General features: G+C 53.7%; 1 long non-coding RNA gene across 1 annotated transcript; it reads left to right on the plus strand.

Moving 5' to 3' along the window:
* The first annotated feature begins 9745 nt into the window (after nt 1–9745).
* Nucleotides 9746–12254, plus strand: LOC116763946. The gene is made up of 3 exons (XR_004352686.1): nt 9746–9797; nt 11762–11837; nt 12164–12254. It is a non-coding gene; the product is annotated as an uncharacterized LOC116763946 (long non-coding RNA).
* The last annotated feature ends 1788 nt before the right edge of the window (nt 12255–14042 follow it).

Genomic DNA, 14042 nt, shown 5'->3' on the forward strand with positions numbered 1-14042 from the left:
CCAGTGATGGCTGAGATGGGCCTGGCTTAACCGAGGTCAAGGAAAGGGCTTTGGGGAGCCAGGTGCATTAAGCATGCTTTTTAGCAGGATCAGAGAAGAGAGGAAGGAGGCTGACCTGAGAACGAAAGCCCTGGGGAGAGGTGAGCTTGTACAAGAGTGCTGTACGTGGTGGAGAGAAGGAGCAGAGTCCGCAGGAGGGAAGTGGCGGGCTGCTCCCACCTTCCCAAACGACCTTAGGTTGGCACACTCGTTCCAGGTCTGCAGGGCGTGTCTGTCTCCCGCCCCACTGGCTAGGGGAGGGGGGTGGGCAGTGCTGGCCAAGATAGGCCTGCCTGGGGCGGGGGGGATGGGAGGAGTCAGGGGTCGGGGCGGCCAGGCCCCCCAGGCTGGGTCACAAGGGAGCGGGGGCTCGTGGCTTATCAACCTCATCGGTGCCTGCCACACTCCACCACCCCTCACCCCGACCAACTGCTCCAGCCCATTGCCCAGCCGGAGGGAAAGGCTGGAAATAGACTCTCCTGGATTTCATTCATGTCTGCAGTTATTTGACCACTAAAGGGCTGCCCGCCCGCCAGTCACATCTCCAGAGTGGGAGCAATCGGAGGGAAAGAAGTGTGATAATAGCTTACAATTACTGACTGCAGGCACTGTTCTTAGGGCTCTATATGTATTAACTCATTTGATCTTTGAAACTCTTTGAGGGAAGGAGGTATTATTACCTATGCCCATTTTACAGATGAAGAAACTGAGACACAGAGAGGTTAGGGAACTTGCCCAAGGCCACTTTTGAACTTGGATGGGATTTGGTTCCATTCTTAAGACTTCGCTACACCAACGGCGGGGGGGGGGGGGGGGGGGGGGGGGGGGAGTCTGGGCTGCTCACCGTGGAGTGTTTTGAGTTTTTGCTTTGCTTTCTATATGGGGGCCTGCCTGTAATGCCTTTCGATTCAGGGGCCCCTTGGGAGGTAGGGGTGAGCATAGGTGATGGTTCAGTTCTGTTTGAAAGATAAACCTCTGGGCTGACGCTTGGGTTGGTAGTGAATGCAGCCAGCGCTGCCGCCCTGTGGTCTTTCCAGCAAAGAACGTCTCTCCCAGTTCCCTCAGGGACTTGAAACAAAAATCTCCTCGCTTCCTCTCCAGACCTGGGGGGACTCTTGACAGCCAAGACTCTCTTAAGAGGGCCCAGGAGCCCCATCAGTTTAGACAGTGTTTTCCAAACTGCAGTTTGGAACCCATTAATGTTTGAAATCTATTTAGAGGATCACAACCAATAGTTTTAAAGGGAAATTTTTAAAAGAATAGAAAATACTATGGTGTATGACATGTACTAAATGCAAATATCATTTTGTGGAATTTCAGATATATATACATGTGTGTACTGGGATCTGCTAAAAACCTATTTCTCACTATGACATGAGGCCAAAATGATTTTTTTCAATCTCAAATCTACTGATTCGAGAGTCTAGACTTCCTGGGATTAAGTATCTATTTTCTTCAATTTATCTAACACCTACATCCTCCTCTGTGCCATTTTTTTAAAATATAGCTATTTGGGTTTTTTCCTAACAGTATTCTTCACTATATTCTTTTTGTTTTAATTATAGAAGTTACATAAGAATACATTCTGGTTGTAAGAGTCAAGCATTTCAGGAGTGCCGAGTAAAACAAGAACCTGGCCTCCTTCTCACTCCACTCCCAGGCACAGGGGTCACCCCAGAACCGAGTGTGCTGCACTTCACTGCCCCTCTTTCATAGATGGGCAGGTATATATGTGCACATGTGCACATTGTTTTACTTAAATTAAACTGTGTGTACCTAAACTCTGCATTTTTTTCACTTATGATATCGTAGAGATCTCTTGCTGTCTGTACATATAAATGTATCTCATGTCTTTTAAGGGCTGAGTGATATTCCACAGTATGAATGAACCACAGCACACTTAGCCTCTTGCCTGTAGGTTCCTTACCCTATTGTCTGCTGTCCCCTCCTATGAGCCTTGGCCTCCCTTTTCTAGACACTCCTCTTCCCTTCTCTCTCCAGTGCACTCCTCTCCCTTACCCTGGCCCTGAAACATCTGGGGCTCCCTCCCCTCTCCAACCTCTGGCTCCACCCACCAGCCTCCCTAGTCTCTGCTGTGGCCAGACCCTGGCTGGCAGCAGCCACGGCCTGGCATGGGGGAGCCTCCAGGACTGGAAGATGCTTTGCTGAGGATGCTTAGCAACACTCTGAGTTAATTATTTAATTGGGGGAAACATCCATTAGGGAGGATTCTCACTTTCCAGACAGCCTGTGAGTAAACATGTCAAGAAGAGAAGAGTGAGGTGTTGGCGAAAGCTGCCATTCACCCTGGCTCCTCCTCCAGCCCCCACTCCAGCTAGGGAAGGGGAGCCTGCAGGACCCTGCCCAGATGCATCTGCAACCTGGACCAGGACAAGCTGGCCAAGCAGGCCCCAGAGACAGGCTGTGTCCCTGAGGAGGGAAGATGTGGCTCGGGGCCCTCAGCCCCACTACTGGCATGTATGGGGAATAATGTTACAGTCAGGAAAAGCCACTCACACCAGATTGCTCACTACAGAGGGGATTTAATTCGAGAACCCAGTTACGGGAGTGTTGGAAGTGATGAAAACTGGGGAAGGCGAGGCAACTGAAAGATTAACTGTTGCAGGAAGCTACTAGGACCCCGGAGCTGGACCATGAGGGGGGGAGGTGGTATTGACCAGAGCCAGAGGCTGGGGCTTCCAGGTGAGAGCTACAACCCCGAGGGGCCAACAGCTGGGAGCTGGAGTCATTTGGGGGAGGGTGGTGCCTGGCAGAAGCTGGCTACACAGAAATAGATGCCACTGGAAGCAGAGAGAGGATGAGAAATACTCTGGGCTTTTCCCTCCTCCCACCCTCCAGTCTCCCACCAGTGCCTCACGTTGGTTGAACCCAGCAGGAAACCAATGGACAGAGCAGCTTGGGAAACATAATTTGCAGGGTCAGCTCCCTGCACATGGGACAGAGCAGGGGAAGGGCAGGAGGTGAATGGAAGTACAAACGAGCAATGACCAGCACGTGAAGCCCATGTGGTGCTGGATCTGCAGGTGTGAAGGGTGAGGCTTTCTCTGAGAGGCGGAGACCTTGTAGCTGCTGCGCTGTGAGTATGCAGGATAAAGAGAAGTCCTGGTTTGCACCTGTGCCTGTCAAGGTTCTGTGGAGAAAAACCCTTTGGACATTTTAAACAAGGAGAGATTTAGTACGGAGAATTAGGTGTTTTCCAAATTGTTGGAAGGGCCAGAATAGTAAATTTGAGACTGAACACCCAGGCATGATTTCCAGAAGAATTCTAAACTGACCCCAGTGGCACTACAAACTCTATTGGTCTCATCTTCTAAATGGGCTCAAACCCACTGTAGCTAAAATACAGAGATCAAGAAACCAGAATCAAGTCACTACTGACATTGTCACCACTGTCTTTGCCTCTTGACATCCAGAAGCTAGAGAAGGGACCATGTGAAGCTGCTGTAGAAAACAAACAAAAACCCAGAAACAACCAGAGACAGAAAACAGCCTCGGCCTCACATCCACCTTCCAGATGTCATGAATGTAATTGATTGGTGGAATCCTATTCATTTCTAGAGCCCTAGCTGCAAAGGAGACTGGGAAATGCAGGTTTTAGTTTTCCAGCCTCTCCAGCCAAAAGGAGGGAGGAGACATGGGAGGTTGGGGGAGACCATTCTCAGTGTCCACCACCCCACTTGTGGGAAACTCAGATGGAGGAAAGAGTGCAAGACTGCAGGCCACATAGTGTGATGGGGACTCCAAGTGGTACAGATGTTCTGAGAGGGCAGCTCACCTTATGGCCTCCCAGAGTGGTAAGCTAACATATTCACACATTCACAAGGCCCAGCCCCCTGCACAGCTCATTCCATCCTCCCACCTACCTCATAAGACAGGGCTTAGTACATCCCCATTTACTCACAGGGAAACTGAGGCTCAGAGAGGTTAAACAGCCTGCCCAAGAGCACACACAGGTAAAGGGCAAAATAGGGCATAGAACCAGGGCTGGTTGACACCAAAGCTCTTTGGCTGGGTATGAAGAAGGGGATGAAAATAGAGTAGATGGGAGGTGGGAGGGGGCTGAAAGGAAGACCCTCCGTGTGAGGAAGCCACATGAGCAGAGGCTCTGAGGTGTCTGAGCGTGCTGGATGTGGGCAGCAGCGAGCAGGAGGTCTGGCAGGGAGTGGGCATGCTTAGGGGAAGGGTGGAGAAGGGGTGGACCATGGGCTACTCGGGAGGAGACTGCCTGCTGCACACACCATGAGGGACACTCGCTGAGCACAGAGGGAAGGGGAGCTGCAGGGCCTGGCACTGCGTGGCAGGAGTCCATGGGGAAAGGGGCAGGAACTGGAGGAAGGCACTGGTGAGGGAAAGAGCGAGGTCAAGGTCAAAGGAGGAAGCCGAGGCTCAGGTGAGCAACAGAGCATGGGGGCAGCCTTGCCCAGGTGGGAGCTGTTAGTTCCACAACCAAGTAAGCATCATTTCTGGGCTGGAGGACAGGCACTGCCAAGGGGAAACACAGCCGTGCTGACAGCTGTTCAGAAGCTGGGGGTTCCTGCCTTGTCCCCTCCACCCACCCAGGGCTAGCCCTGGTCAGCTGGGACCCTCCCCAGGGTCTCAGGAACAGCACTCCTTGCTTAAGAATGGCCTCATTCCTCCCCCAGAAAGCCTTCTTGGATTACCTCCACCAGGAGCTCCTGGAGCCAGGGCCAGCTACATGTATGACCTGTGCAGTTGCCCAGGCCCCATGCTCAGAAGAAAGTCCACGTGCTTGGTTTAGTGAGTGCTCTGCCATCACCACCTTGAAATTCTCAATAATTTTTTAACAAGGGTCTCTGCATTTTTGCTTTGCACTGGGCCCGCAGATTATGAAGTTAGTCCTTCCTGGAATGAAGAATAATCTAAGAAAGGTTTCCATGATTCCTTGGGATTGGGGTGGGGGCTCCCCATGGACCTTTCAGGGAGGGTGACTGAAGGCCTTAAAAGGCATTCTTCCTGTTGTTTTGGATTCCTGCACCTCACAAGCCCCCGGTATATTCCTCTATAAGTGCGTGTGACTCTCGCATATCCTGTACCCAGCCTTGCTCTAAGCTCTGAGAAGCAGCGGCTGTATCAACTGTTTAGTGCACACTGGTCCCCCACCCCCTGCCAACTCCACAAAGAGCCATGCACGTGGTGGGTGCTCCATGGGGCTTGCTGAGCCAATGTGAAGGCCAGGTGGACTGGATGGACAGACTGACCATCTCCGATGGTCCTCTCCTACAGCCTGGGCAGGAGTGGAGTGGGGAGAGAAGGGAGGGAGACCGAGTGTGTGTGTGTGTGTGTGTGTGTGTGTGTGTGTGTGAGAGAGAGAGAGAGAGACAGAGACAGAGACAGAGACAGAGACAGAGGGAGGGAGGGGGCACATAAAACAGAAACAAATAAAGAGTTCAAATGTGAAATGATTAAAAAGTAAATGCAAGAGAGTGAGATAAGGCGGAGGAGCCTCTGCTCCCTAGTTAACATTCATTGGATTGAATAATCAGGCTTCATTATCTCAAATTGTCTGCATATTTGCCCTCAAAATGCTAATTTACAGTTGGCTGGGAGCAGTCTCGGCCTATTTTGACTAAAATATTATTTCACTTTATTGAGCATTGTTCTTAGCTGTCGGGCATCTTGGTTCACAGGGAAAGGAGGGGAAGAAATAGAGGGACAGAGGAAAACATTTTCTATCAAAGCTCTTCCCCGCTCAAGTCTGATTATGGGCTCCCTGTTTTGCGTAGAAATGGCATTTCTGAGCCTCCAAGTAAAATTAGAGTCTTTATCATTTTCTTTTAGGGGATAGACAGTTTATCATTAATCTTAGCCAAGGAAATAGGAGAAATGATTTTTTTGGTTTTACTGAAGGGATGGAAAGTCTTGCTCACCACTCCCCCCTCCCTCTTCAGCGCCGAGACAGCTGGCTCCCTCCTCCACCACGTTCTCCCCCCAAGTTCTCCCGACCTCCAAAGGTCTGGTGTTCTCTGCCTCTTGCCCTTCTCTGTCCTAAAGGCCTCAGTGACCAAAGAAATGGTCGCAGGTTACTCACATTAGCTCTGGAGTTTGGCTGGACTTTCCCAGAATCTCAGCCCTGGAAGTCTTAAAGATGTGAGCTCCAAATTTAATTCTAGAATTGAGTTAGAAAGACACAGTCCTCCTTGGAGCTAAAAGTTTGTAACTGGCCTTTCAAGTCTTTGTTCACTTGTGAGCACGGTGTTCCAGACAGCGAGATCTGGGCCCTGGGCTGGGTTTCCACTCCACTGAGCGGCACACACTCTCCCAGCTTCCCCGTGACTGAGGGCAGGAGCTAGTGTGAGCCATCACTGGGTCAGGCCGAGGCCAGGCCAGTTCTCTGTGGTTAGAGTCACAGGGAAATGAACCTTAAAATTGTTTTAGTTCAACCCCCAAAACCAGATGACAAAACTGAGGACAGAAGTTAGCAGTCGGGGGTGGCAAATCCAGTGAGTGGGTCATCTTGGTGACTCTTATTACTGTTTGGGAGGCTTCTCTCCTCTCCTCTATCAAACTGCTTTCTGAATGCCCTTTTCAGTCAGCCCTCCTTCTACTTTTCTGTCATCCATTCCCTGTCTTAGCTCTTCCATGGGCAATGAGTGGCCATTCTGGCCCTCTGTGGAGCGGAGAGGTTCTGGATTGCTGGTGGCTTCTGCCTTGCCTTCCCTGTGAAAGTCAGCCCAGGACCCAGGAGTCAGTATGCCCAGCCAACAGGCCTCCAGCTATCCTGCCCCAAAGCCATCCCTTCCTCAGCCAGCCAGGCCTTCCCCCGCCTTCAAAGCCTGAGAAAGCCGTCCTCTTCTTCTCTACCCCAGAGTAAGCAGAAGTTGCAGGTTCCCAGGCCAAGGTCCAGGGTCACTGTGTGCACTTGGGCAGACTGTACATTGTACAAGGGCACTGGTCAGGTCAGCAGTGGGGCTGAGATCCAGCCCCTGCTTCCTTAGCGCTCAGAGCTGACTCACTTCTCTGTCCCACCTTCCCTAACCATCTGAGCTCAGCCTTCTCCCCAGGCTCTTCTGAATTGTCCTAAGCCTGAATGTGTTGACTGGATCGAGACCCAGATTGATGTGTCCACTCCCCTCCCCCATCCTGGATCTGTGTGGTGTGTGGGGCCTTGCCATCTATACTCAATGGGATTCGAGACTGGCCTCTGTCCACTTATTGCAGCCAGCTCCTGTCCCTGCCTGGGTCTCCATGCCCCTGCTCACAGTAGTTACTGCTGTCTCTCAGCTTCCTGACCTCCTGAGACACTGGACTCCCCAGACACTCCGTGCATGGCTCCTTAGCCAGCCTAGGCCTAGAGGCAGCAGCCTCTGGCCAGGCACAGGGTCGTTGGTCAGGGGATATCATCAGGCATTTTGCACAGAGGCTTCTGGAAGGCAGTATCATGTAACAACCTATAGGCACTCTAGCCATCGTGCACACAGAGCAGACATCACATACATACATCGCAGCCAGCACAGCACACACTCCACAGACACACCCCACAGACACCACTTACCCTCATCCTTCGCAAACACTGCAAACACACAGACACAACCCAAGAGATACTACACACACACCCACACTCAACAGACACACACACCCAGCCAACACCCCCCCCAACCTATGCTCATATCCAACAGAAGCTGTATACACCCTCTGCTGAAGGAATCCATATACACCCTCACACTTTCCCAGGCACACACACATTCATACACAGCAGACACCAAACACACACACACACCCAACACATACTATGTACAAGCCCACCTGCTCACACGTGCTCTGTCACATTTATTACAGTTGGTGGCCATGCACCTGGTATGATACGAGAAAGCTGAGAAGCCCCCACCAGGCCGCACCTAAATGCATGAGGCGGAGAGCATTGTACCTTCATAATTTGCCTGATGAAATTACGAAACAGGAGGAGGAAATTCCACTGCTTCTGGGATGCAGGACCCTGGCTTTAGTTCAGTTCTGTCACTGCAGAAACATGTGACCTGGATCACCCTCTCCACAACAAGAAATAAGGCATTAGGAGGACTTGTACAAAGTCTTCAGATGGGTGTTAGGGCCCTGGGTGTTCATCATACAGCATATATTGAGGGCCACCCCAGCCTGGGTGCTGCAGGGCAGATAAGGAATTCCAGGCCAGGCTTGGTCCCTGTCCTCAGAGAGTCAGCGTCAGGCTGGAGAGAGAAGCAGGGCTTAGTATCAGAGGATGGAAGAACAAACACACACCAATTGTGCAAATTCACTCTCAGGCAGAGGGCCTGAGGATTAAACGGGTTTCGAGGTAAAACAAGAAACCCCGGGGTGGCCACTGCAGCCGGCCATGTCCAGAGGGAAGAATTCAAACTTGGGGGCAAGGAGGGTAGGAGATACAGTCATTTATTCATCCATCAACTATTTATTTATTCAGCACCTACTGCCTACCTAGTGCTTTGAGGAATGAGGTCCCTGCCTCACGCTGCTTCTGTTCCAGCTGAGAGACTGTCAGTATGAACCAAGTGAATAGTAAGGATGATATCAAGGTGGTGTCAGGCTATGAGGCAAATCAGCAGGTAGTGGGCAACGACTGGGGCCACCTTTGTACAGGGGAGTGCTCACTTAGGGCAATGAGGGCAGGTCTGGGACTAGGGTGAAGCAAGGAGACACTCCCTCTCAGGAGTGTACGACCTTGAAAGGGAGTGCCTCCTTAAATTTGTGCCCTCAGTGGTGCCTCACTTGCCTCACCCTCATCCCAGCCCCATTCAAGGGCATTAAGGGGAGGCATCTAGGCATGAGCCTCTAGCTATCAAGTCCTCGCAGCCTGATTTCTCTCCTATATCTCTGTTTTTGTGCTCCATTTCCGCAGACCTCCACTTACCCTGGCCCAGCCTCTGGCCTCAGCCCTAGCTTTCCTTCCCTAGGCCTCAGGGTGTCAGAGAAGGCCCCTGCTCCCTGCCCACCAAACCCCCCCACTACCACCACCACAGCGCCGAGGCTTGCCACCGACCGCACAGAGAAGCCAAGCTTTGAACTGTGGGCCTAGGCCCAGGGAGGTGGCTCAGAAGGCCAAGGTTCAATTTCCCGGGCCTGAGGTGGCTGTGCTGGGAGGGGAAGGGGTGCACTGTGGGGCCTGGATGGGAGGCTGGGAAGAAAGAAAACTCACCCCAGTGAGGAACAGAGTCTTGTCCCTGTAACGCCATCACTTGGCCTCAGTGGGTTTGCTCCCAAAGGCTCCCATATCACGCTATTTCTCTCTTCCCCTGGCACTGGCGTCTCTCATTAAGAACTTGTAGAAGAGACCATGTCTATTTCCCAGCTTGGAGCACTTGGCACTCTGCACCCCATATTCAGTGAAGAATGACTGAATGCGGTTGCAGTGAGATTCAGGCCACTCCGGCAGACCTGAGGAAGTGGGTCCCCTCCACAGCAGAAGCACTGGGGTCTACGGGGTGGTTTGGGGCACACAGGGACCTCTCAACCCCAGCTCCATAGTGGGCTCTCAGGGGGTCAAGCCCAGCCAGGCCCCTGTGGGTCCTCTGCACCCCCTGCCTCACCTAACAAAGGCCGGCGCGATCTAGGATCTCACCTCCCTCAGCCTGGCAGGCCGGGGCAAGTTTGCGGTTATTCCCCTCTTCGCCCCACCCCCATTTACCCCTGGCAAACTCGATGCCCTTTCCAAGGACATTCTCCGCCTCCAAGTCCGGACTGACCTCGGCTAGAGAGAGGCGCCAGGGATAGGACATGGAGGACGGGTAGGTGGGTCCGGACTGCCTCCTAGGCCCCGGGTAGGGGGTGGGGCGCCCCTCCCGGAGCTGGGCCGAGACCCCGGCTCCTGCGCTAACAATCAATGGGCCGCAGCCGGCGGGCGGGGCCGGGCCGGAGGATTAGGGCGGGGAAGGGCAATTACAGCCGAGCGGCCGCGCTCCGGCTTTCGTCCGCTGCGCTGCTCAAATGCCACATTTCGGATGCAGCACCGCGCCCGCCCTGTTTGCTCGGGGAGTGGGGGCCCCGGGGCAGGAAGCCAACTCGCAAGTGTATCGGAGATTAGGGCCGGCGACGGCGGGGGCGGGCACTGGACAAACACGCGGCGGCCGCCTCAATCCTCCGTCCTCTATTCCGCCCGCGGCGACGCTGGCCGGGCCGTGACTCGGCGACGCGCGGACGCGGGTTGGTTAGGCCGCGGCCCCTACCCCGCCCAGGGCCTCCGCGCCCGCCTCAGGGGACTCTCCGCCTGGGCTTGCGAGCGGGCGGGGGCGGGGCGCTGAGCTAGCAGGGCCGACTGGCACCTGGCGGGAGAAGCAATGGATTTTTTTTCTTCCTTCAAATATTTATGAATTTTGCATCTTTTCCTTAATGCGCTTACACGTGGAGGACCAACTTCCGTAAAAACTGGCTTGGTACCAAAGATCATGGTGGGAGAATGAGGAAAAGAAGGAGGGCACGGGAGAGAGAGCAGGACTTGGGTGGAGTCGGGAGGACAAGGAAAGGGCGGAGGAAGGGGAAAAGGGAGGGCGAATGGAGGAAACCCAGGTGCGGTCTCCTTCAGTCCCTCCGACCCTCCATGACTCGCCCCCCAGGCCTGGCTCAAACCCTTGTCCTCAAACCCCTACTTCCCCTTCTGCCTGGTGAGGCAAGGGGAAAGAGCCCCCGGTTGGGGATGGGGAAGGAAAAGGAGGCAAAGGTGAAGGTGTGGGAGTGGTGGGCCCCTCGCTCGAGTGAACACCAGGGAGCTTAGCAGTACTGCGGAAAATCCAGCGGTCCGTGGGCGGAGCAGCCCCGGACCCGCGCGGCAGTGGATGGCGCCTCCTGGTGTTCAGGAGACCGCGCTGCCCGGCGCTAACCGCCGCCCTAGGTCTGAGTTCGCTGCCCTGGGAAGTGAGCCTTTGATAGGCCTCCAGGAGCCCTGGAGGACATGTCCAGACTCTTAAGCCAGAGTTTCCAGGGAATCAAAGGTCAGAAGGACAGTCTAGGACCCCAGAACAAATTCCTCTCCTGGGAGCTGTAGGGTTCACCCCTACACTGGCTTCTGCCACATCCCCAGCTAGAGCTCCTCCTGCCCTTCCACAACTCACCCTCAATCCGTGCTGCTTCTTGTTCCCTGAGCAGACTGACCATTACTACAAACATGCCTTTGCTCAGGTTTCTGGGAGGGTCCAAATCCTCACCACCTACCAAGGCACATCTAGTGTCCAACCTCTTCCTCCAGGAAGCCCTCCAGGGCTGCTCCAGCTCAGAGGCTCTTTCAACCAATTTAGCATCTGATTCCATCTCAAGATCCCTCTGGTGGGCTTCCCTGGTGGCGCAGTGGTTGAGAGTCTGCCTGCCGATGCAGGGGACACGGGTTCGTGCCCCGGTCCGGGAAGATCCCACATGCCGCGGAGCGGCTGGGCCCGTGAGCCATGGCCGCTGAGCCTGCGCGTCCGGAGCCTGTGCTCCGCAACGGGAGAGGCCACAACAGTGAGAGGCCCGCGTACCGCAAAAAAAAAAAAAAAAAAAAATCCCTCTGTGGTGGGTCTTGGCCTTCTCTCTTCTTCAAAGTCAGGCTATATGTTCTCTTGGAACTGAGTGGTTTGGGCCAGGGACAGGATCTGCCCACACACACCCCCTCCGCCCGCCTCCAGACAGCTGGAGCTTAAAAGGTTAGTGGGCTGGTCCCTGAGGCACTTGTGCCCAGGAGGGCCCTTGTCCCTTAGGAGTGACAGAGTTTCTCTTCCAGGGAACCCCACCCAGTTCCTCACTCCTCTGACTGGCTCCTCTGCTCCATCCTGCACCCCACCATGATCCCTTGGGAGGTAAGGCCACTTTGTAATCACCCCTGTTCTCAGAAAGGTTATGAAGTCCTTTCTCTTGCTATTGACACCTCTGAACTGAACAAACAAGCTTCCTTTTCACCCTCTCATGAGGTCCTTAGTGAGCTGCTGAAACCTCCAGAAATGACCAGTTCAGGCAAGCTCCAAGATTTGGGAGGTTAAGCCCTCACCTCAAGAGAGGTTGTGGCTAAACCCACAAGGAACCTGCCCTCACCATGGGTGGATATACTGACCAGATAGACAGTACAGCCTGTGGAGGGCAATGCAGCAACATCAGCCATTTCAAATGAGCCTCTCTCTCATCCCAGAAACTGCACATTTAAGAATCACTCCTAGGGACTTCTCTGGTGGCGCAGTGGTTAAGAATCTGCCTGCCAATGCAGGGGACACGGGTTTGATCCCTGGTCCGGAAGATCCCACATGCCGCGGGGCAACTAAGCCCATGTGCCACAACTACTGAGCCCGCATGCCGCAACTACTGAAGCCCACACGCCTAGAACCCGTGCTCCACAGCAAGAGAAGCCACTGCAATGAGAAGCCTGAGCAAAGAAGAGCAGCCCCCGCCCACTGCAACTAGAGAAAGCCCTTGCGCAGCAACGAAGACCCAACGCAGTCAAAAAAAAAGAATCGCTCCTAAAAAGTACTTGCAGGGAGCACAGCGCCTATAAGGATGCTTGTCATGAGGGGAAAGGGAAAACCATCTTAAAGCCCATCAGTGGTGGGCTGGCTCAACTATTTGCATGCTGTGCAACCATTTGTTAAAAATTTGGTGGAGGTATATACACTGACACAGTGATGTGTCCAATATATATTAAGTGAGAAATAAAGCAAGATTAAAAACAGTTTAAAATACTTTGATTCAATGATTTTTGTAAAAATCATTATAATAAATGTGTTAGTATATGTATGGAATAGAAGTAAACCTGAAAAAAGGTGGTAATTTTGTTAGGGGATTATGGAGGGGCTTTCATTTTCTTAATGGTAATTTTGGTATTGTTTAATTTTCATGCAAAATGTATATATTATGTTTGGAATTAGAAAAGAAGAATAAGTCTATGGACCCATCTTGTCAGGACAGAAGGGTCTTGGCTGGAAGCACATTTGAGGCTGGCAAGGGTTGTGGTCTAGGAGCAGGAAGATGGGTCCCACCGACACACAGCCACCTCCTAGGTGTGACTGCGTAGGAGGAGGGTGGATTTCCTAGTAACCCGCCCTCCGTCCCCCACCCCACCCCCCACCTCCCCGCCCCAGGGTCTGGAAGGGAACCAGACGAAAATTGTAGCCTTTTTCGTTTTAACATTTGGGAATCTCCTGCAATTGACTATCCTCGTCCCCCTGGGAGGAGGGGGGCATGCTTGTTTCTACCCCGCAGTTAGGAAGCGTTGACTCCACCAGCCAGAGAGCAGTGATCCTAGGCACCCGACCTAACTAACGTCCTTCCTTCCCCCTCTACTGCCTTCCGAGCACAGTGCCGCGCGCCACCTCCCGAATCGGGCTTCATTTCCCGGAGCTTCTGAGAGGTGTGTACAACAAGCTGACCCTAACTCCTAGCCTCGCGGGTGAGGGGCCTCTCCCTCCTCGCGCAGCCTCCTCGGGCGCCCTTGCCGGGGCTGCTGAGACCCCGCAGGTGCGGTTGCAGGGGACGGCCAGCGGAGGCGGTGCCCCCATCACACGGTCTGCGCGCGCTCCCTGCTGCCCGCCGCGAGAAATGACACTCCCCATCGGCCCGGCCATTTGGCCCTTCAGTCCCTGAGTGCCAAGCACACCCCGCCCCCGACCCCGAACCTCTCCTATTACGTGCGTTCCCCAGGCCTTGCTAGGCCAGAGCCCAGGAGGGACAGGCACTTAAAAAGCAAAATGGTGCCCCCGAGGCTATCATCCCACTTCAGAGGAGGCCTAAGTGCCTGCTGTATCACATCACGCAAGTTAGATACAGGGGCAGGGCAGAGCAGAGCCTCCATTTCCTGACCGCATGTCCAGACCTCTACAAAGCACTGAGGGAACAGAGGGCTTAAATCCTCCAGGGCACTGTATGAGGAGCTCTGAGGAGGCTGAGAAAACGGGGTCCTGCCTTCCAAAAACCTAGAGCCCCAGAGCAGGAGCAGGACTGATTCTGTGTCCTGTCAGCTGCCCACACAGGCCAGGGGCCAGCATTGTGAGTGTACCTGTTCTGTCACTGGGCTGGGC

Source organism: Phocoena sinus, chromosome 13 (assembly GCF_008692025.1).
Source record: "Phocoena sinus isolate mPhoSin1 chromosome 13, mPhoSin1.pri, whole genome shotgun sequence".
Lineage (NCBI taxonomy): Eukaryota > Metazoa > Chordata > Mammalia > Artiodactyla > Phocoenidae > Phocoena > Phocoena sinus.